General features: G+C 36.6%; 1 protein-coding gene across 2 annotated transcripts in view; it reads right to left on the bottom strand.

Annotated features, from left to right (window-relative positions):
- LOC129058510 (uncharacterized protein C9orf85-like) overlaps positions 1-24,314 on the bottom strand; it is an 81,700-nt gene that overhangs the window by 13,921 nt on the left and 43,465 nt on the right. The window contains exon 4 of one of the 2 annotated variants that reach the window (XR_008523656.1): positions 22,271-22,452. The exons of the other annotated variant lie outside the window; for it this stretch is intronic. The gene's annotated coding sequence lies outside the window, so the exon portion shown is untranslated. Of the gene's footprint in view, positions 1-22,270; positions 22,453-24,314 lie in introns of those variants that run through there. 2 annotated transcript variants of the gene reach the window in all.

Below are 24,314 nucleotides of genomic sequence, written 5' to 3'. Positions count from 1 at the left end.
CCATTTGAATCCATGAGGGGAAGGTTGCAGTGAGCTGAGATGGCTCCACTGCACTCCAGCCTGGACAACAGAGCATCTCAAAAAAAAAAAAAAAAAAAAAAAAGAAAAGTATCATATTCTAGATCTTGACTGACAAATGGATTCTTAAAACCAAAATAGAGATAATAGTTTTTGAAGCCCCCAAATTTGATTGAATGAATCAGTTTTCTTACTGAAGAATTTTTTTGAGCCCTGTATGCCTCAAAAATTTAAATTTATACTATTAATGGAGAAAAGTGAATATTAATATGATTTGGCTTTCCCATTCAAAAGGACATAAAGTTAAATAGATTGGAGGAGGAGAAATGTTGGATTAAGAGGCTTGCCTTTATAGCTCTTGAGACATCTCACCCCTAAACAAAGCCAGTAAAGCATAGAGGTTGATTACAGTGTGCTTTCAGTGATCTCATTATTTTTATCATATTGTTAAAATATACTTTTAACTTCAGTTTACACTTTTTTATTTCTTTGGTAATAGCATATTTTTTGGCAGTGCTTTCTTTCTAGTTTTGATCAGTGTATTAGTCCATGTTCACACTGCTGACAAAGACATACCCGAGACTGGGAAGAAAAATAGTTTTAATGGACTCACAGTTCCACCTGGCTGGGGAGGCCTCACAATCATGGCAGAAGGTGCAAGGTACTTTTTACATGGCGGCGGTAAGAGAGAATGAGAGAGAAGCAAAAGCAGAAACCCCTTATAAAACCATCAGATCTCATGAGACTTATTCACTACCACGAGAACAATATGCGGAAACCGCCCCCAGGATTCAATTATTTCCCACCAGGTCCCTCCTATAACATGTGGGAATTATGGGAGTACAATTCAAGATGAGGTTTTGGCAGAGACACAGAGCCAAACCATGTCAGTTTTCTGGATAGCTTACACTGTGGTCAAAAAAAGTAATTCATTACTTGGAAATTAATTAATGGGAAGTAATTCATTAATGGGAAAACAGTTTCAATGTTGTACAATAATTCCTGTATTAACATATGAACATGAATTTCTGATGCTTATTCTTCACACAATATTGAAGCTATGGTGAAAACACTACAAGTGAATTGAAGTCATAAAGTTATCAAATTTCTTCATTTCTTTCCTGCTCTGGTTTCTTTCAAAAGCAAAATGTTTTTATCTCTCAGGTTATTGGACACACTGAAATAAACAGAGTTGTTTACCCTTTCCTCTAATTCACTCTACCTTTTAGGAGGTAATCATGTGGAACCAATGGAAAACACAGCTGAAACTTGTTTAACAAAAAGAGATCCATTGGTTTTCTTGCTTGGAAGATATGCCTCAGAGGTGACTTAATTCTACAGCAGGATGATAGGATGATCTTATCAACAATCCATTTTCTATCTGTCATGGATTCGCCTCCCAGAATTTCTGCTTCATTCTAAGGTTGATTTATCCAATACAAGATGACTACAATCAACTGCCAGGACTACCTGATTCTAAATCTAACTCCAATGCAACAAAATAGTCACTCTTGGAAATTATCTCAGAAGTATAGTCAATTTGTCTCCCCAAAGTTCTCAGGAAAACCTCTTCTCATGTTTCATTAACCCAAATAGAATCAAATAACCACTCTTGAATCTGTGCCTTTCTAAGGATAGATTTCTGTTGATGGCCTTAGATTTTAGGCAACTAGACCCAACCGCAGATCCAAACATAAAGCTAGTTTCCTCCAAAACACTTCTTAGAAGTTGTATAGGGAGTTACCAAGAAATAAAATAATAGATCTGGGGAAATAACCACAATGTCCATCATATGTATTCTACTTTGGCTGACATCGTGCATATGCTTGTGTTTTAAAAGCCTTGATATCCTATTCCACTCCTCTCCATTACAGTCAGGGTAAAAGTAAAAAGGCATAATTATGTAATATAAGGACAAGGTAAGCACATAATGTTTTTAACATGCAGGTTATTTTTAATGGTATAAATAACCCAAAGTATGACTGTTATAATAAATAATCAATGAGAGCTAACTTGTTTATTAAAGGATTTCAAGTCTCAAACCTGGACCTAGGGAGTTTGGGATTTTTGCTTATTTTCTTTGTTTGCTTTACCCACTAAAGAAGAAATAAGTTATGGGAATATGTGGAAAATAAAAAGTTAATATAAAAGTCATCCTAAAGAGCACTAAATATCCATATTTTTATATCAGGGAAAATGAGTTGTGTAGAATTTTTTACTTATAAAAATGATTACTTGTCTACTAAAATGTCCAGAAATAGTGTTGTATGAAAGGAGAGAAGGTTAAAATGACCAGAAATACCAAGAAATAACCTGGTTAAAGATAGCCTATAATATCTGGGCTAAGGTGTTAGCATTTAAGATAGAGATTATGTGGACAGGTTATGAATAAACTTTGGAATAAAAGTTACTGGACTCAACTGATAGATTAGACATGGGAGGAAGGAGAAAGAGAAAAATTTTGACTAACTCCTAAGATTTTTTCTGGGCTGCTTGTGGTCTCATTTACTTGATCTGAGGAATATCGAAGAAACTGTCCAAGAACTCTGTCTTGAACAAAAGGTTTAAGATAATCAAGAGTGGAGGTATGGAGAACACCATTGGCTACAAATCTAGAGGGATCAGGGCTAGAAACGTACAGTTGAAAATCACCTATATAGAAATCAAATGTTAAGCTATAGGACTGGATCACCTAATAAAAGAGTATACAGAAGGAAAGTAGAGGGTCCAGAAATGAGCCCTGAATCACTGTATAATTTGAAGATTTGGAAAAGGAGAAGTCCCCAAAGAAATTCAAACTGGACTACTAGTGAAGTAAGAAGAAAAACAAGAGTATGTATATTTCAGAGAACAAACAAAGAAATACATTAAGAAAGGAACGCCGACTTCCCTGAGTTCTGCTGAAGTCAAGATGAAAACATGGAGGTAACCACTGGATTTGGCCACTAGTAATCATGACAAAGCAATGTGAGTGGAGAAGAGGGGAGATATCTTGGAAGGCTGAAAGGAAAATGAAGGTTAAGTTTGACAATGTGCATAAACAATTATTTTGAGAAGTTCTGAAATGAAAAGGAGCAGAGAAATAGCACAGTAGTCGACACAAAAAGTGGAATCGCCTTTTCAGTAAGGTAAGATATAATGTATTTTATAGTATTTACGTAAGTTGAGGAGAATTGGCCAGTAGAGAGGAAATAATGAATAACATGAGAGATAAAATAGATATTCATAGAATGAAAGTTATTGAGAAGGCAATAGTCTTGGAATGTCAGGGTCTTTGTCTTGGAAACCACATTTCTTACCATGTAGCTACTTGAAAATAATTGGGTTACATTAAATTTATAGTAAATCGTGACTCCTGAAACATCTGATTTCATCCAATTAAATGTCTATAATTAAGTTGATGTTGAATATGTTTTTTTCCTCTTACTCGATAAATGATCTGAAAAGTTGAAATCTAAGAACAAAGGGGCATCAAACATCTAATATTCTAAACTAAAGCAGAAGTAATTGGGTAACAGACATCTTGACTGTGGCCAAACCCACTTTGTTATACACACCAACCATCCCTACCGCCCTATCCTCTCCTACAAAATAAACCCACTTTGTTATACACACCAACCATCCCTACCACCCTATCCTCTCCTCCAAAATAAACCCACTTTGTTATACACACCAACCATCCCTACCGCCCTATCCTCTCCTCCAAAATAAACGGGTTTATGCCTACAGCCACATTTTATTCTCAAAAGTGACCTGGTTTGGACATTGAAACATATAATCACCCTAACCCAGTAGGCAAGTAGGGGGCAACCCTTTCCAGAAGGAAAGATTGGCATCTTGTTTTTAGGATGAAAGTTGGTTTATGTCACGAATCCACCAATCTTCTTCTAGGGCCTATTTTAGCAGGCAGAAAAGAGAATTACCTAGAAAAGACAAAGTAAAGAGATAAGAACAATGGAGCAGGCTGAATTTCCACAGTTTAATGTGGTGAGAAAACAGCAGATTTTAATAAGTCAAGCAGATAGTACAAAGAGTACCCAGATTTGAGCCATCTTACTGGTCCCCTCTCATGAATGGATGGCCACAGGGAGAAGAGAGGTTATAAGAATAGGGGTGGAGCCTTGGGGATGGAGGAGGAGGAAAGGCAGGAAAGGAGGTTAGAGGAAATAGAACCAGTGAATCTCCTGCCTCTGGGATTATGAGATGGAAAGAAGACCTCATGGTCCCCAAAGAATTACACTTGTGTTCTGGAAAAGCAGCCTTTGATACCTGCCAGAGGACATCCATAGCTGGCCATTGTTTTGTACAGCAGTATTTACAGCACCAGCAAGATTAAAAGAGTATTGGCTGTTTCTGCAATGCCTCCTCCCACATTAGCAATGGAGTGGTCTGATCCAGTAAGGAGCAAAGTAGTGAAAATGCAATGCTCCTTGGTCAGCACTGGGAGGAGAAAAGGTGATGAAATTGAAGTTTTAAATTGGACAAGACTAGACTGCACTTTTTAATAACTGAAAGTGATGGGAAAGCTATGGGATCTCCCAGGATGTCATTAAGGATCAGGAAAAGAACAATCAATGAAGCATGGTTGAAGGCAATGATTGGAGGAAAACAACACTATCTCAGGGTTTGTATACCACCAGTTGAGATTGCCCAGTAAACATATTTGATTAACAACCTTAGCTGCTGCTCTTTCACCCCGCTAACTTTAATCATTTCATTATTGCAAGCTGAATTTTGGGTTTTGGGGATTTGATGTATGTACAATTTGTTACATAACATTTTTTTAATGGTGGTTTATTTTACTCACAAGATTTAAAAGGTGCTTGGTAATGAACTCTGAACTCTAAATATATACATTCCCTTTCTAGGATATAATATCTTCAAACACCAAAAGCAGTAATATCTAACCCAGAAGGTGGAAGTGTAAAAGGCTTATACATTAGGAACCTGCATTTCCATCTTGCCCTGCAGTGCACTAAGTAAATGCAGAGGTTTCAACGTTATCCATTTTAATTCTCAGATACAGAAGGGAAAGTCAAGAGGGTAACTAGCTTCTATAGATCTCTCCAAGAAAAACTGAAATGATCAACTTCAGGCAGCTAATCTAGCACTGGATTAAAACCCCTCAGGGAAATATTTATGTTTTACTAGTTTACTCAGAGAAACAGCTCTAGGGATCTGCAGATATCCTCTGTGATTTTGACTGAAGGAAACACTGATGCCAGAGCTGAAGCTTGTGATTTAATCATAGAAGCAATTCAGCCTTTAGCAATCCTATCTCCTAAGAAATCAATAGCTACACTTTCAGTTCTATTAAAGGACTTTTTTAACTCCTCCACCTGACCAAGATATTAATTTGTATATGTTCTATTGTCTGCCTTTCTGGTTGATACCTTGAAATGCTGAAAGACTAATTCAATGACTCAATTTGAAATACTTTCCCCATAGGATTTCCTGTGTCATCATCATCATTATTTTAATTATTTATTGATTCACATACTGCTTTTCAAATGCTGGAGTGCTTTAAAAAATTATTCACAACATCCAATAATAACATTGCACACCAGCCTCCCAAACATAGAGCCTTCTATTTTGTTGGTGGTGGCACAAAATAGCCTTCATAAACAGAGATTCGCATTAGATTTGAAAAAACAACAACAACAAATGAACAAAAAAAATTCTATTGAAGAGGCAGATAAATGAGGATAAATAAAATTTACAACCTCAAGAAAGATATGGCCTATCATAATGCCAAGGGCTTGTGAAATATGGAATCATTTATCTACACTGAAGTTCTGAAAATTTCTACATTATCGTGTGCTTCACAATATATGCATTATACAGAGGCTGTGGTTTTCTATCAATTAAGAAAAACACAGTCTCTTGCCCCAATTTGCTTGTATTATTGTTACTTACATTAAGACATTTCTTTCTCCATTACATTAATGGCCAAATTAGTTTAACAGTTTGTGTGAATGTGGATTTCATTAAATTATGGGGTACTCTCACAGTAGGGGTACACTGAAATGGGTGCTAAATGGGGAGCCAGGAGTTATGAATTCTCTTCTGGAGACTAACCACCTAAGAGTCCTTGCTCACTCAAACACTCTACATTTTATTTCCTTATTTAAAAAGTAAGGTCCTGGAAATAATGACTCTTTAAACTCTAAAAAGTTCAACTCTAAAATGTTAAGATTATTGGATGCCCATAAATTTTACACATTGCTGTTACAGCTAAGCATTCTTTTTGCAATGGAAACTCTGCAAACAGCTCAATAAATACTTGATTTCTCTCTTGTTGACAATATTTACTATTACATCTTCTAGAAAATATGTTTTATTATATTACAATCAAAGTCCAAACTGATCTATTAGAGGAAACAGAGTGGCCAATGATAATATCAATTTGGTCTCTGGACTTAAGGGACAGAGACCAACATTGGCTTACTTACAGGGCCTTGTAATTAGTTTATCTTTATTGAATGCTAGACTGAAAACAGAATGAAGATATTTCAAATTTTATCAGAAAGCATGTTACTGAAGCTGATTAGAGCATATGTATTAGAGGTTTTCTAGTTGTGCAGGTATCACGAGTTACAAAATAAGAACCATGTCTTCTGTTTCTATGCATGACCTACCTTGGTGGAATAGAAATATACATCTGTCCACAAACATTTATCAAGTTCCTACTGTGTGTCAGTCACATATATTAAGTAGTGAAAAAAATACATCCACCCCCCAAAAACAATCTTTGTCTAAACAAGGATTTTTGAGAGAGAGACAGAGAGAGAGAGAGAGACAGAGAGAAACAGAGAGAGAGAAAAAAAGACAGAAAAGTTGCATGTGCTTAAATTAGAAGCATCATTAGAACAATTTCCATCTCCTTGGTCAACTTTGTTCTCAGAATACCTAAGAGTAAAAAGGAAAACATACATTTAAAATTCAAAGTTGTGAGAACAAACATGCAAGTAGAATTAACTTGTGTCTATATGTACTGAATTCTTCGTACAATATACTTTTAAGGTTACTTGGTCGTTGGTTCTATGTAAAAATTGATAATTGATATCCTAGACACTCTGACATCACTGTGCTTGCTTATTTGCTAAAGTTCAAGTAAGATCAATCTAGAAGTACATTCTCATTTTCCAAATGCTTAGTCTTTCCCCATTTTTTTCCTAAATAATAGTTTATTTAAGTGCAAGATTCCAAAATATTAGTCACAAGGCTTATTCCTCAAAATGTTAAATTTTACAGTGTCATCAATCTACAACTTAAACCTCAGTTCTTAGCTCTTTTTACTCTTAATTTAGTTCCCAATGGAAAGTAATAATAAATCATGAAGGCTGTATATAGCTGAAGAAAGAAGCATTTCCTGTGCTCAAGATATTGACTGTGCCCCTTCTCATTTCTAACTCTAATATAAATTTCTTTACTTTTACATTTATTTTTGAACTATGACTGCTTGTGTCTGCACTGAGCTCATTGCTGTGATATGATGGCTGAGATTTGCCCCTTGTCCTTGTCAAGATCACGTTTAACATTGAGAAACACAAGACCTAAGCAAAAAGGTAAAATGCAAACTGATTAATTAAGCTGTGCTCCAGGTAATATAGAATCATAATGATATGGTTTGCCTCTGTGTCCCCACCCAAATCTCATCTTGTAGCTCCCATAATTTGCACATGTTGTAGGAGGGACCTGGTGGGAGATAACTGAATCACGAGGGCAGGGCTTTCCCATGCTGTTCTCATGGTAGTGAGTAAGTCTCACGAGATCTGATGGTTTTTAAAACAGGAGTCTCCCTGCACAAGCTCTTTCTTGGCCTGCTGCTGTCCGTGTAAGATGTGACTTGCTCCTCCTTGCCTTCCACCATGATTGTGAGGCCTCCCCAGCCATGTGGATAAGTCCAATAAACCACATTTTTTTGTAAATTACCTAGTCTGGGGTATGTCTTTATTAGCAGCATGAAAACAGACTAATACACATAGTGAGAAAACTGTTTCTGAATAAAGAGTTTCCAAAACCTTCAAAAAGAATACATTTCATTGCCCCTTAAAGAATGAGTAGAGGCTAACCAAGTAGGAAAGAAGTAGAGGTTAATATAAGCCAATTTTTAAAGATTTTAAAATGTATACGTAATTGTGAATAATCCAGAATGGTTAGAGATCAAGCTTTAATTGGACACTAAATGTAGTGATTCTCACAAGCAAATTTCTTAATAAATAGAAGACAAGTTACTCATAACTGACTAGTATATGTAGTACAGTATATCTCATCTTTTTGAGACCTGAGTCTTATACAAAGATCTTGATTATCTGGAAAACCTTTAGAACATACCTAAACTCTATAATGTTATCAGTACAACTAATCATGATCTACTGATACCACCTTGTTTTCTTTTCATTGTTACTCCCCTCTCCATAACTCTGTCTTCTACCTAAAAAATTATCTCTATGGCCACTACTGAGGAAGCAAAAAAAAAAAAAAAAAAAAAATGCACCTGTGTCAAGATTGACAATCTGTTTTCTGTGAAAATCTTGATTATATTCCAAATTTAGAGGAAGAGTCATTTGGGCCAAGACATTTATGATTTTGGGCATAAAACATTTACAATTAGTTTTACTGACTTAATTCATTTTTGTTTTCTGTTATCTAACAACAAAAGAAACCCTTATATTAGTTTATTTTCTTCAAAAAATATTTTCTACCACCTACATAGGGGAAGTAAAAAGAAAGGAGAAAATAACATGAGAAAGAAAATTGAAAAAAGGGTCTTATGATAGAAAAGTTTTCATTTCTATGTTTAATAGATCTCTAAAGCTTCCAAAAAATTCTCACAATTTATCTCCTCAGACAGATCAAGGAAGCATTATGAGAAACCTACAGCAGAAAGAAAATGTCAAGGAAACATCACAGATATAAAATAGATTTTTTTCATGAGCAAATCGTTTCTAGGACATATTTTCTATAAATGTCCAGCACTTGCCTTGTGCAGGTGTTCTTGACAAATAATTCAGGCACAGAAATTCTAGAATGTTAAAAATCTGGATTTTGATATATCTTTTCCTACAAGTCTATTGTAAATTCAAGTTAAAATGCTGATAAAGTGTATGTCCTTAATTTTAGCTTCTGTCATTTGAAAATGGAGAATTTAAATGTCAATACAAATGATTTTATAAATATGCAATGCTTTGGAAATCACAAATTCTAAAGTTTTTGAATGCAAAGAGATGTCAGCACTCTTAAAGGTTTTAAAATATGTCATTTGCTCTTATTTCTGTTACATGGTTTTATGATAACCATTTTAAGTAGCTAGAGACTGTTACTCTAAATTGAGTTTCTCAGAAAGAGATTTTTCTAAAACCATAATAACAACAAAGTTATTACTAAAGAGAAAGGATTTATTCCCCAAGTTGCTTTGCAAAAGTCAATCATGCCTGCAGAGGAACTTGATTAATGGTGCATAATCTACAGATGTTATGGAAGCACTGTAAGTGAGAATGTTAATTATCTAACTTTTTAGCAGAAAGATAAGAGTTTAACCTTTAGAAAAAGAAAGACAGGACTAAATAACTCATGGGAATGAGTAATGGGATAGTGAGCTTTTTATATTCACAATGGCAACTGAAATCCATCCCAGATGACAACTGACAGAAACACATGAACGTCAGTTTTTACCAAGGCTGACACATAAAGCATCAGCAGCCTCTTCAGCTTCATCCTATATAAGAGCCTTCATCTCTAAAGTCTTTCAGCATACTGCATGCATGCCAGAGGAAATTAATTACTATGGGTTTACTTGAAGGGAATTGAAACTCTAATAAAGACTCAAGAATTACCAAACTATTAAACCTCTGAATTTTCAGGATACTCTCTAATACAGATGTTTATGAGGAATCATAGTTTCCCATAATCTAATGCATGTTATTTGAAGATTGTTTTTGGTGTTTGTTCCTTGTTTGAGGGAGATAGACACTGATTTTTTTTAATAGAAGTTCATGAAACTGTTTATACATAGCAATGCTCAAATTTTCCTTGCTGCCTGAGTTGAAGTTAATATTAAACAAGTAATTTCAGAAGTCATTTAGCTTAATTGTGTGAATGAAAGAAGGCAGGAAAGACATTTTGTTTTAGCAAAACATAATATTTCTTATAATACCTAGACACATAGGTGCTAACTCTTTTTAATTGAAATGGACAAAGGCAACAACGTAAGACCTTCAGACATAGGCCTTCTTAAAAAATTAATGCTTCCTTGGTATTCTTTAAGGAACCCTCTTCTTCCACCTTTTTGAATTTTGGTGTTCTTTAGACATTTGACCCTCAACTTTTTTCTCTCTTGCTCCACATGTTACCAAGGTAATCTGATTCTTGTACATTGTTGACTTCCAAGTCAATACCTCCAGATGAGCTTAATCATTTGAAACTCAGAAGAGCATATTCAAACACCCATTGTATACAGCAAGTATGAATCCCAGGCCACAAAATCACAGGCTCAAAAAATAAGTTTTCTTTACTTTTCAATAATTGAACTTTATTTCCATTTTAAGAACCCATTTCACTTGATAATTAAAGCTTAATTTTAGTAAGTTGAAGGAACAATCTGCCCTCTCCCCAGACTTGCTTTTAAGTTCTGGGATCATGAGAGAGTTGGAGATCAATCTGTTTACATACTCACTCTGTCATTTGCTGAGATGTCCCTGTTCCTGGTTGGTACTCTGTTCACCAATCCATAAAAACCAGTGCTGCAACCTCTTTGCTGACTGCATTAAGTTCAGCTCTCTTTCATCCATGTAGGAGACATCCTAAGGTATGTGGAAAATCCTTTTTTGATCCCAAACCACTAATGGCTGTGGGAAAATCTGTGAAGCCCACTGTGGCCAGTCTACCTAGACACAGCAAAAGATGACTTGTTCCTGTTCTTGCCCTTGCTTGTTGTACGAGAACATCATAATTTGCCAAATCTCCAGACTCAAGTTAAATGAGAGAGGTCCCTTTCTTTCTTCTCTGAAACCCACAGAACTGTTCTCTAATCTAAGGAGGCGAAGAGAGTTACAGAAAAATAATATTTTATCTTTTTTCATGGTGCATTTCTAAAAAAATCTTTGTGTCAGGGCTTAAGCTTATGGAAACAAACTTAAGAATTAACTCTTTTTATCTGCTCTGTGTTGGTCATCTCTTCTCTTGGGGCAGTGAGGATGAAATATCCTAGCTGCTTGGACTAGGAGATCTACTGATTCCAGGAGAAAATATTTAAACATCATTTACATCTCAAAATGTTACCCTACTTCATCATTCTCTTCATATGTATGTCCCATAGATAAAATACACTCAATAGATCTAAAACTCATCATCTTCCACCCAAACCTATCAGCTTTCTGTGTGAATATCTCAGTGAATAATGTGACTGTTCATCTAATAAGCCCAAACAAAAACATCTAAGTAACCGAGTCCTCTGTATCCCCAGTGTGCAGGTAATAACACTGTCCTATTCATTCAAATTTTATACTAGATCTCTGATATGGTTTGGCTATGTCCCCACCCAAATCTCACCTTGAATTGTAATAATCCCCATGTGCCAAGGGCAGGGCCAGGTGGAGATAATTGAATCATGGGCAGTTTCCCCCATACTGTTCTCACGGTAGTGAATAAGTCTCACCAGATCTGATGGTTTTATAAATGGCAGTTTCCCTGCACACTCTCTCTTGCCTGCTGCCATATAAGATGTGACTTTGCTCCTCCTTTGCCTTCTGCTATGATTGTGAGGCCTCCCCAGCCATATGGAACTGTGAGTCCATCAAACCTCTTTCTTTTATAAACTTCCCAGTCTCAGGTATCTCTTTATTAGCAGCCTGAGAACAGACTAATGCAATCTCTAATCAGTTTCTTGTTTTCTTCCTCTTGCAAAACAGAGTATTCGTTTCTCCCCTCATCCTTCCCTGCTTAGACTATTGTAATAGCTCCAAACTGATCTAACTCCTTCCAGATTTGCCCTCCCTCTATTCATCCTTGACAACACTAAACAATATTTTCTATAGCATAATATACTAAACAACTCTGTAAATATTTACTCTTTGTTTGAAACTCCACTCTCCTCAATTTCCTTTAGTTAATTGCTACCAGTTTCATAAGCATTAACAAGCGTCACAACTCTGAGAAGCTTTCCCTGATTTATCATCAGCCCCACAACACTTCTTCAAATACATTGTGATATGACTTTTGGTTATTTGTCTCTCTGTCAACACTATAATGTTACAGGCGAGGCATGAATCATATATAAAAATGAGTATTCTTGTGTTCTAAGTGCCTTATGCAGAATATAATATATTAAATTAATTGAACAGAAGTGACACCAAACCCCCCAATCAATATAACTTGCCTGGTGGTTCTAATTCTAGACACTTTTGCTGATATCAAGACTCAGTTTTTTCTTAAAGTTTTGCGTTTATCCTGTGAATGTGGGTGTTCTTATCCTACTGAATAGCCTCATGACTCACCATTTTATTCCACTGAGTGCATGTATGTGTGTTTATATACAATTAATCAATATTTTAAAAGGAAAAATGTATTAATACAATGGAAAACAAACACATTTTTAGGAAAAATCATTAACTAACCTAAATGGCTCAGTAGTAAGTGGCATTTACACAGTCGTAATAATGTAAATAGCATATATTAAACATCCAAAATGACAGTAAAACTGGCAGGGATAGAAAATGGTATGAGGAAGTAAATAGCTGGGACTTAGAAGATAATATCTGAAAGTGAAAAGTGAGAAAGGAGAATATAAGTATATTATTTGGGAATATAGAGGGATATATATAGGGCTATGGCAGACATCAAACAATCTGGAGGTTACCTAAGCAGCCTAATGCTATTTAAACAGACATTTAATAATCCTGCTTTACCCACCTTCACCTTCACCACAGGGTCTAGTGTTAGCCAACTTCTGAGCCTTTTAGTAAGTCTCTAATTAAATCAAACAGATTATTGGCCTTCCCAATCTGTAGGATTGAGCTTTCTTGCTTCTGCTTTGTCGGTACCAGTAGCCCTGCTGGCATACAGGCTTGGAAACTTTGGCTGCTGGATCTCCTATTGCCTCCTCTCCTATTGTCTTTGTCCCAAAGGGTTTAGATCTTTAAAAATATTTATATATAGAACTTTTAGTTGGCATTTCACATAGCGAAGAGGCAACGGTTTATATTCAAACTGCCTTTTTTTCTATGATTTCTGTCATCATTCAAATGTTCTCCTGTCACTCTTATTCACAAAACATTTTCATTCAGGTAATTAAGTTGTCCAGTACAGGTAATAGCAAAACTCAGAAATTCCTATGAATTTTAAGTTGTCCTCTCTCTCAGCTTTGGCATTTGTAACACTGGACCTCATGGTGAGTGAGGCTTTCTATCTATTTCCCCACCACGTGCTTCTTTTCTTCTTCCTGTCATTCATAACTCAGGTCCTGTAGGGACTGGGAAGAGGGAGTGAGAAAGACAGGTAGAGAGCAAGAAAGGTCTTACTTTACTGGCTTACTGGTATGTCAGTGATCTGGGGTTGGTGCTCTCTAAACTTGTGCATTCAAAAGTGAATCTTTCCCTTGACTTCCTTTGCACATATCTGGAAGACACCACGCCCATGTTTATCCACACACCCTGGGAACATCCAAATGTAGCTCAGCTGACACAGTGAAGACTCCTCTGCGGCGTTGCTTACAGCTCACTCTTCAACCTCTGGCAACCCACCCTGCTCAGACTCTCTGGATCCTACAGTCCTTCCAGCCAAATTTTCTAGCACAAAGCTATCTCTCAAGCCCATTGCAGTCTGTAGGTCCTTTGACTTGACAAACATTTAGAGTACAAGTGGCTTCCAGGGAAGCCTGGTCTCCTTACTGTCCCATCAGTATAACTGCCCAGTCTCAGCCTTTGCCTTTAGGATTTTCTAGAAATGGACCTGACACCATCTTATGTGCCTAAATATGCAGTCAACCAAAGTCAAGCTCTTAAGGTGTTCCCTTAACAAGCCTCAGATTCAGCATAAGGTGAGAGAAAAGCACGTTATTCCTTCTCCCATGGGTGGTGAGGATACTACGAGAATGCAACAAATTTCTTCAAAGAAATATTTTTCTTAGTCCTTTCAATCTCAATGCTTTATTTACTCAAGTAGGCGTTGGGCTAAAAATTATAAAACCTGTTTGGGGCATCTCCTCAGCAAGTTAGGAGTAAGTGGTCTAGAACCTCATTCTGGAATGATTTGCTCTCTCTTCTTTCTTTCGCTTCATCTTGAAGCCTCATTCAAACATGAGCTACAAACAGCCACAATTTTTTCAGCCTCTTACACTCTAACTAGCCACCTTTAACAAAACACTTAACCTCTATAAAATGAAAAGATTGAGCATAATGAGCTATGGGAGTCTTATCTACAAAAAAGCAAGAGTTTCGTACATAGAAACTGTGGAAATGTTTGTATTTGCTTGCATAATACACAAATAGTATCAACACAAGAGTACCTTATAACTTATTTAAATATATTTTATAGATTTGTCTACATATAAATCTTTAATACTCACTTAATAAAACCAAGTGCAGGCTAAAATTTGGAATAAATGGAACACTGGTTTACTGCTGTTGGGATTGTAAATTGGTACAATTACTTTGAGAAAGAATTTGGCATTTTCATGTAAACCTGAACATCTATGTGGTCTGCAACCCTGAAGCTCTACGTTCATAGGCGTATGTCCCAGAGAAACTCTTTGCACATATGTACCAGGAGACACACACTGAAGTGTTCATGGTAGCATATCCATAAAAGTGAAAACTGGAAACAGGCAAAAGGCCATCAACAGTAGAACACATAAATAAATTGTGATATTTTATACAGTGGAATACTACATAGGAGTGACAATAAATAAACCACTGCCTATGTCAATATGCATGAATTTCAAAAACATATTGTTGCAAAAAGAAAGCAAGTCACAGAAGAGAAACCAGTGCGTGATTCCATTTATATAAAATGCAAAACTGGCAACAGTAAATACAGTGTTTAAGGACACACACATTGTAAAAACCAATAAAGAAAATCAAGAGAATGCTAAGATTAAAAATGGTTGCTTCTGGGGTTGAGTAAGAGATGTAATCAAGGAGAAGCATACAAGGGCTTCTAAGATTTATTAGTTAGGATCTAAACATGAAAGAAAGAAGCAACTTTCAAGTATTTGCATCACAGACAATTTAATCAGGAATTACTGACTTAGGTGATGGAAGAGCTAAGGAACCAAATAGAGTAAGGTAATGCAGCAATTAGCAAAAGCAGAAATTCACTATCATCTCTGGGTCAAAGAGAAAAAGGGAGGAGGTCATCTTAACAGAGTCCAGACTAGAACCACATGGGCCTGTCTGGAGCTTTGGAGAACTCACAGCTACAGTCAAGGAAGCTACTCAAGATGGGATGAGGAAAGGAGACACCATAGTTTCTCACTTCCTCCTTGACTTCCAGTTTCCTGCCATGAATCACACCGACCTAACACAGGTACACGTGAACTGGGGTAATGTAACCTGCAAGAGCCATCCCTCTTGTGATAAAGAACAAGGGATCTGAGTGCCACCAGGCCCAGGACAAGCACAGTAGGAAGGTAAATTCTTTTCCTTGTGCGAGTGGTGAGTACATAGGTGTCTGTTTTACTATTTATTCTTTACAGTAAATATGTACATTGTATATGCTCCCTTTTATGTGTGATATACATGTATTTGCCCTTTTGTAGCATGGGGAAAAAGTCTGGCTTAGTGAACGAGTTGGTGCACCACAGAGATGCACGAGTTTTCCAGATTAAATTTTTTTTATGTTAAATCTTTAAAAATTCCAATCAGTTTCCATATTAGTAAAATGGACAGAACCAATACCTACTTTGCAGAGTTATATTAAATTCTAAAGAAGATAGCATGCATAAGAGGCATAATGTCGTGCCTGGCACAAGGTGGAACCTCAGGGAAAGTGAATGACCAAGCTCTTTTCCTAATGTAGCTGTGAAAAAGCTAGTAAAGCTATTTCTGATTTCAGAACTTGACCAGAAAGAAAAAAAAATCATAAATATTCTAAAGAAGGTAATTAGCATGCTTCTATGTGTTTTTAGTATTGTATCCATGCTTTGCTCCTGGAATATTCAAAAGCAGGAGCCAACACTAGGAATTATTGCAAAAAGATGCCACTATTACAGTATCCATTGTTGAGAGGGGTTCAAGGAGAAAATATGCTAAGTACATGAGGAAGATTGGCCATACCTCCCACAAGAAAAGATTTAAAAAGAAGCAAGAGAGACTTAAAATCGCTACCCATAAACAATGGTAGGATGTGTAGTTTATGGAGAGCTGAAATAATCCCACAGCAGTGCAGTGAATTTTCATTGATATATAAGTGGTTGCCTATTATTTGCAACAATAAAGAGGACTAATTTAACACGAGAATGTAGCAGAGAGGCAATGCTGGCTTAATAATAGGTTCATTCTCTGCAGGAATTCCTGAGTGAGTAGGGGAAATAAGGATTGTTGCGAGGCAGGGAAAGGAAGGCAGAACGACATGACTGCGAACCGCATGGCCTCTTTGCTTAGAAGTCTATTACACAAATGTGCCAAGGAGCTGTTTCAGTGCCCTACCGTGTGAGTCAAGAAAATGACTCCAACTTGACAACATACAAAAGGTAAAGACCAGGTAAAGCTGACAGACCTCAGGGATCTCTGTTACTGACTGTTACTTTTAGAGTGTGGTTGGCAGAAGATGAAACTAGCCCCTGGCATACAGAGCTGCAGGTGCACAACCCTAACTGGGGTGCAGAGCAGCAGGGGAAGGAAAGGTATGCCCTTCACTGGAATCCAATTTGTTAAAGGAAACTGTACATTCTGTGAAACTGTTTACCCTGATTTGGAAATTAGTGGTTGCCTTAGCAACACTCGAATCCCATAAGGCTCACACACAGTGCTAATTTCAATTCATGGACACCTTCACGGGTGAAGAATACAAACAGTAACTTGAGCCTTCCATTTGCCATGCCTCTCCTAGGACATGAGACTTTCCTCAGCCTGTAAAAATGTCCTGATAATAGCTCCTATTTATTGATACCTTCTATGGATACGATGCCAGCTACACATTTGATTTCATTTGACGGTCGCATGCAAGCCTGCAAGGCTGGCAATATGACTCCATTTTACAGATGGGAAATGAGCTATGGATAGGCTACATAAGTTTCCCAAGCTCACCCAGTGGTGATTTGAAGATTTTATCTTAGATCTGGCTACTCCAAAATTCCACACTTTTTCAGCATTTCTAGCATAGTTAAGAATAATATAAGCTTCTAAAGATGGAAAGTACCTTGAGGGTTATCCTGCATAGCACCCGCAGTTAAAGCGTGAGGAAATCAAGACAAAAGAAGACCAAGAGAATTGCTTAAGATCATGTGTCCAATACTGGCAGAGGTGAGAGAGAATTCTGGTTTCAGGATCCTATTGCAGCACTGATTTGCTGAAGGCCACCTCTGAACTATCCAAACTCTGATGTTCTCATTGTGGGACAACGTCTCATTTATTTTGCTATAAAGGATGTGCAATGAGTGGTTGTTGAACAAATGAAGAATAAATGGCACCTTCCAATACCTTCCTCTTGCACTTCCCACAAAAATGCTGTGGTGTAGGAATAACAGGCTGGAACTGGGAAGAGGCAAGTAAGGTGGCCAGGGTACATGATTCCCACTCTCAGGGCCATGAGGCACCTCACTGAGGAGTTCTGGCCCTGAGGAATAATTACTCTCACCTGTAACAAAGAAACTGTTTTGGTATTGTGTCCAAAATAACCACAAAAGACCAAAATCCTGATCTTATTCCAGTTTATATTTGCTTCAACTTTAGTTCCTTTACAGATCAACAGTTTTTATTTTTGGAAGAAAACATAAAGGTCTCTTACCCTAACCTTAACTCTCTTGTACTTGTAGCCTCATAAAAGCCTGATCTGAGTTTTCATACAGACATAGGTGCTTTTAAAAAGAAAATCGGTTTCTAGGGTTTATTTCAAGGTGAGAAAAATGAAAAAAAAATGTCATTGCTCTAGAAGTGTGCTTCCCAAAAATGTGATGTGCATATAAATCTCTTGAGGATTGTTTCAAATGCAAATTCTTGTCCAGTAGGTCAGGGATGAGACTCGAAACTGTATTTAGAACAAGCTCCTAAGTAATGCCAACAGTGTTGCCCTATAGACTACATATTGAGAAACAAGTTTTTTTTTTTTTAAAAAAGGAGTGTAATATAAGAGGCAATTGTGTCATTGTGCAATTTCTCTTACTTGAAGTACATTTTCCTATAAGTTGCTATTGTCCTCCATACTTCCATCTACTAGTAATAAATTTAGCAATACTTCATATTTCAATGTTATACATCAACTATAGCAGCATCTACCCCTTCTCATCAGAAATATCCTGACTTCCCTAACTATATGAAGCTCTAAAATATTCAAATATATATGAACAAACCAGGCATAATGGCACTCTCCTGTAATCCCAGCTACTTGAGAAGATGAGACAGAAGAATAGCTTGAACCCAGCAGTTGGAGTCCAGCAACATAGTGAGAGTCTGTCTCTCTCTCTCTTTCTCTGTCTCTCTCTGTCTCCATATATACATATACACACACACATATATGCATATATGCAACAACTGTTTATCAGACATTTATCCATGTAGAGAGAGCAGTAAGTTGATAACATAATTGTCACTGGAACTGTGCACTACTGGAAAGAAAATCTGAAGCTTGAATCTAGAAACCAGAACCCTGGACCAGCTTAGCTTACTACGATCTAGCTGAGTAACTTCAGGCAAATCATATAACGTCTCTTTGCTTCCATGTTCTCATTTATAAAATGAGGTCATTGAATCAGGGGATTCATAAGTCCTCTTCTAGCTCTGATAGTCTAAGTTTCTCTCCATGTTATGGATATTGCATAATCACACCCACTGTAATTCAAGTAAAACCAAAGTAGAAATAAAAACTGGGAGGATTTCTGTATTGTGTTGGGATAGCATAGTAAGAGTTTAACACTTTAGATCCAAAGCATTAAAGGTCACTGATTTCCACAGATCCTTCCAAAGGTTTGCGTGCTCAGCTGCTCATGTCATAAAGTATGCTCAGACACTTTTTCTTTCCGTAGTACAAGGAATCGTGTTTATGAGGTATTCCATCTGTGCCTGCAGCAGTCAGCCTGCAGTCGACAGGAATATGAGAGTCAAACAGCAGATTCGTTTTGCCTTTGGGTGTTCCCAGGGCTAAACTCTTTTCTGTGTCACTGCCCTTCTTTCATGAGCTGACCCTCCCTTCCCCAAATCACCAGAATCTCAGAGCCACCATACTGTCACTCTCGCCATATTGTCATCTAGCTATCCAAAGTCCCCTGCTTCAAAATCCCATTAAGACCTGGCCTCCTCCACAGTACCCTTATGCTCCAAAATTACCTCTCATTCTTCCTTTTCCTAACCTTATCAAAACTTTCATTTAGCTAATGCTCTCAGCAAGTTGTTGAAAAATAGTATTTCTGGTTAATTCTAAAACAAAATAATGGAGGCAGTCTTTATTTAAAATTCCTGATGCATAATATAGTAAATGTTTTGTTTTCCTGATCCACTATCCGTCTATGAAGTACTCCTTTTGTGCCTTCCCTTATGTGTAGATTACCTTGATTTTTTTATAAATGCTTTAACCCAGTGCTGGTTTTAGGATTTCAGGACCTTATTAGGTAGTCAACTGAGATATAAGAACCAGAGCCCCATTCATGGTGGAGAAATGTGTCCAACGGTAGAAAACTCAGGAAATATGCCTTTGAACTGAAAGACACTGGCTATTTTTCACAGTCATTAAATTGGTCAAGACTTAGTGATGTATTCATTCATCAAACACTTATAGCAGTCTTATCATGTGCCAAACACTGGACTAAGGTACAGAAAATTTAAAAGCAAAAATGAATAAGGAATCATATTAACCTTCAAGAAATCTATAATGTAGGCAGAGAGGTAATAAATAGCTTATCACAATTCTTTGTAATAACTGTTTTGATGAGAGGAGAGGCCAATTTGGCGAAAAGATGTGCTTAGATACAGATCTTTCTGAACTTGAACATTGTCTCCACCACTTACTTTTGAATTTTAAAAATTCAAAAATTATAAGTACACTTTGCAGAGTTGTTTAGAGAAAACACAAATAAAAAAATCATCCTGATATCAGAGTAATTGGCATTGAAGACATTATGTATCTGGCAACTATTATCATTTTATTTCTACAGTGATAAAGAAAGCCCAGATTGCATTACACATAGAAACATAAATGATTCAGATTTCATGAATCTAAGGAGATTTCCAAAACTTGGCAATGGCTTAAAAGAACACATATAATTTTGTGAATGAATGAGGAGGAGACAGCGAGGGTTGTAATGGTTATCAGGCAAAGACAGCGATATGTACAAAGGCACAGAAAAATATGATAGTTCAAGGACAGTTGTTGGGTCTGTGTGGCTGCAGCAGAGGACCAGGAAACTGACTGGTGATGTTGGAGAACAGACCCCAGAAGGACTTTGTATTCATGTTTCTGTTTGCCTGGGATAGGCCAGAGTTATGCCTACTGTCCAAAGTAATTAAAAGTGCAAATTCTCACTCTTAACCTTCCAGGATAAATCATGGCCGCCCTACTAACATTTCAATTTGAGAAGTTTTGATCTAACCTGAAAGCTATGAAGAGTTCCCAAAAAAAGTGAGGCTGGGGAAATGACATGATTAATTCTAGTTTTAGGGAACATTCTGGCAATTATGTGAGCAATGGTGGAGGATGGATTAGAGAGGGCAACCTGGAGGCAGGTAGAATGTGGAAGTGAAGTCAGTATAAATTGCACTTTCAGCTATATGGTCTGAATTGGAATCAGAGTTAGTATATATCATCCATTTATTTCTCACTTACTCCACGGCCAATGGAGTTCTAAATGTTTATATGTATTATCTCATTTAAACCTCATCACACCATTACAAGATGGGTGTTACTATTATTATGTCTCTTTTTATATGAGGATACTAAGACATAGACAAGGTAAATTATTTGGTAAAGATCCCAGGAGGATCCACATTCAAGCTCATGGGCTGAATCTACCACCAGATCCCATGTTTGTAGCCACTAATTTCCAATGCAACTACATAGGACTTAACCAATGATGACTGATGTCAGGATCCCAGCCAGTATTTGCCTAGATAAATATAAAGCCCAGTCTTATCTCAAGTCCTCTCTTTCTTTATTTTGCCCTAGAATGTTCTAGATATTATTCATTGTTTTTTGGAGGGCATTGGGCAGCTTACTCACCCATCGAACTGGAACTCAGGTAAGTCCCCTTGGCCTGTAGTAGACCAGAAATGTCCTGGATTCAGGCTGCATAGGGACTTATCAATCTCTAGTCTGCTGTTTGTATCCTATCAATAACACCAAAAAAAAAAAAAAAAAAGAAAAGCAAAAGTTTAAGGTTTCCATTCCTGATATAGGCGTGTTAGTGAAATAATAAGTTTAATTTTTTAAAGAGCATTTTAACAACTTTTCCACATCTAAAAATGAGACTCAATTGTCCATCACCTCCACTCCTGTGCAAGAGGAAAAATTTCTTTCCAAAATTTGCTCTAATCCCTACTCATACTATTTCACAATTATTCTTCCAAGGATGACTAAAAGTGGTAATATTTATCCTTTTGTGAAAAATGTGTCCTTACTACCATAAAAGAGAATGACATTGATATATTTCCCAACGTTTAGGTTGCACAGTGCTATTCACGGTTATTTGAATACATCGCAAAAAATACTGCTGTTGGCTTTGGAAACAGGATGACTGATCTGTGACATTTAGGAAATAGAATTAGAAGACTAAGAACTGATTGCATGTGAGACATGAGTAAAAGGAAAAAGTCAAGGATGTTTCTCAAGTTTTTGTCTTTAGTGAGCAGATAGTGATTCATGCAATTAGTTAGGGAGCATAGTTGGAGGGACTTCTTTAAGTGTTGAACAGGAGGAGGTCATGAGTTCAGTAAATAGTTGTTGGTATGAATAGATGAATGAATGAATATAACAATTAAAAATAACATTACGGACATGAAAAGATAATAGAGAAGTTCATTTAAAATGGAACCAGTTCAACCAATTATTTCAGGTTACCTGACAAATTTGAAGCAAAAATGATTTGGATGTCTTCCATTAGCTGGGTGATGAGGAGAATAAATGGGAAGTATAGACATATGTGCATATGAGAGCAGAAACTTACACATCCTGCTGAAAATATTTGGAAACTTATTAGTGAACATTAGGCAGGGGTGTCCAATCTTTGGCTTCCCTGAGCCACATTGGAAGAAGAATTGTCTTCAGCCATACAGCTAGAAAATGTTAGATCTGAAATAAAATACACTAACATTAACGACAGCTGATGAGCTTAAATAAAAAAAATACAAAAAAACTCATAATGTTTTCACAAAGTTTACAAATTCATATCGGGCCACATTCAAAGCCATCTGGGGCCGCAGGTTAGACAAGCTTGATTTAGAGTACTTGCATAATTCTGTTTCTTGTAAACTGTTCATGTAATTTTAATTTATTAAAAATATTGGCTATTAGTTTGTTTTTAATACCTTGCATAATGTTATGTTAGAAATCTGTTCTAGTCCTCCATAAGCTTGATCTCTACTCATGGCTCAATTGCTCAAGGTATGATAATGAACTATGAAAGATTATGGAAGTCTTGGCTAAACTTGCCATAATTTTTTTTCTGTTTTAATTGGATTTGTCCTGTATTAGAGAAGATTAATAGATCCTTGATTTAAATGATAGAGACAACTTAAAAAATTGCTTCTAAAATATCGCAAAATTTTTATTTCCAAGGACATCCTTTCTCAGCCAATGATTGCATTCTTGCTGACACACTCATATTGTCTATCTCTGTCCCAAAGGTGAGGAGAATTTCTGACAGATAGAGACACTTCAGCAACCATGCCAACTGACTGCCAACTTGGACATATGTACAGAACAGAAAGCATGCTAAAGTTTCTTATGCAGAGAGCCAAGAGCCCACTGACATTCACCAATGACTGAAGAACATGTCAATATCGCTACAGCGTAGTCAAGTTTGGAGTGAGCCATGTGAAAGGTTCTGGAAAGGAGAAGGTGACCACCTGGGTGGGGCACCACTCCGCTATGTATACGTGCCTCATTTGGCATCCACTTTGCATGTCTACTGCTGGGCTTCCATCTGTCGAATCTCAACATAATGTCAGAGATATAAACTGGAGATTCCATGGCTATGAAAGGCATTTTTCTGCTGGCTGCCTGATGGCTGTCTGGGATGTAAAATTTAGAAAGCAATCCTTGCTGACTGACCCTCTTATATGGTATGCACATTTTAATTTCTACTCTGCAGAATGTCTGTACAACCTAATCATATATAACTTCAAAAAAATCTTTTAAAATGTAAAGATACAAGTAAGAGATTACACCCCATGATTTTAATATAAACTCAGATAATATACAAGTTTCAGTTAAATTTTGAAATGTTTTCCCTTTTATCTATAAGCTGTATACCTAGAAAAATATAGTATTAACAGAAATGCAATTTACCTTGTAGTATATGTCTAAATTATAACTGAATCACAATGTCTAAACTTTGTCAGAATAAATAGATCTAGGACTTGGAAAATACTTTTCCAATTATGTTTAATTAAAATTTCCAAAATTTATCTACAATATTAGTATTTTAGCCCTTTACTAACTATATTTAGTTGTATATCTCATTGAAAGAAGTAGTTAATCAAAATACATCAATAATTTTGGTAAATTTTATTTTTCCTTCTTTTGATTCTTATAATTCAAACGTATTCTTATTTTTTTCCATATAATTCTAAACATTTCATTCTTTTTTTTATTATACTTTAAGTTTTAGGGTACATGTGCACAAGGTGCAGGTTTGTTACATATGTATACATGTGCCATGTTGGTGTGCTACACCCATTAATTTATCATTTAGCATTAGGTATATCTCCTAATGCTATCCCTCCCCACTCCCCCCACCCCACAACAGGCCCCGGTGTGTGATATTCCCCTTCCTGTGTCCATGTGTTCTCATTGTTCAATTCCCATCTATGAGTGAGAACATGCGGTGTTTGGTTTTTTGCCCTTGCGATAGTTTGCTGAGAATGATGGTTTCCAGTTTCATCCATGTCCCTACAAAGGACATGAACTCATCATTTTTTATGGCTGCATAG

This window comes from Pongo abelii, chromosome 2 (assembly GCF_028885655.2).
Source record: "Pongo abelii isolate AG06213 chromosome 2, NHGRI_mPonAbe1-v2.0_pri, whole genome shotgun sequence".
Lineage (NCBI taxonomy): Eukaryota > Metazoa > Chordata > Mammalia > Primates > Hominidae > Pongo > Pongo abelii.
This window is presented reverse-complemented; position numbering and strand designations above follow the sequence as displayed.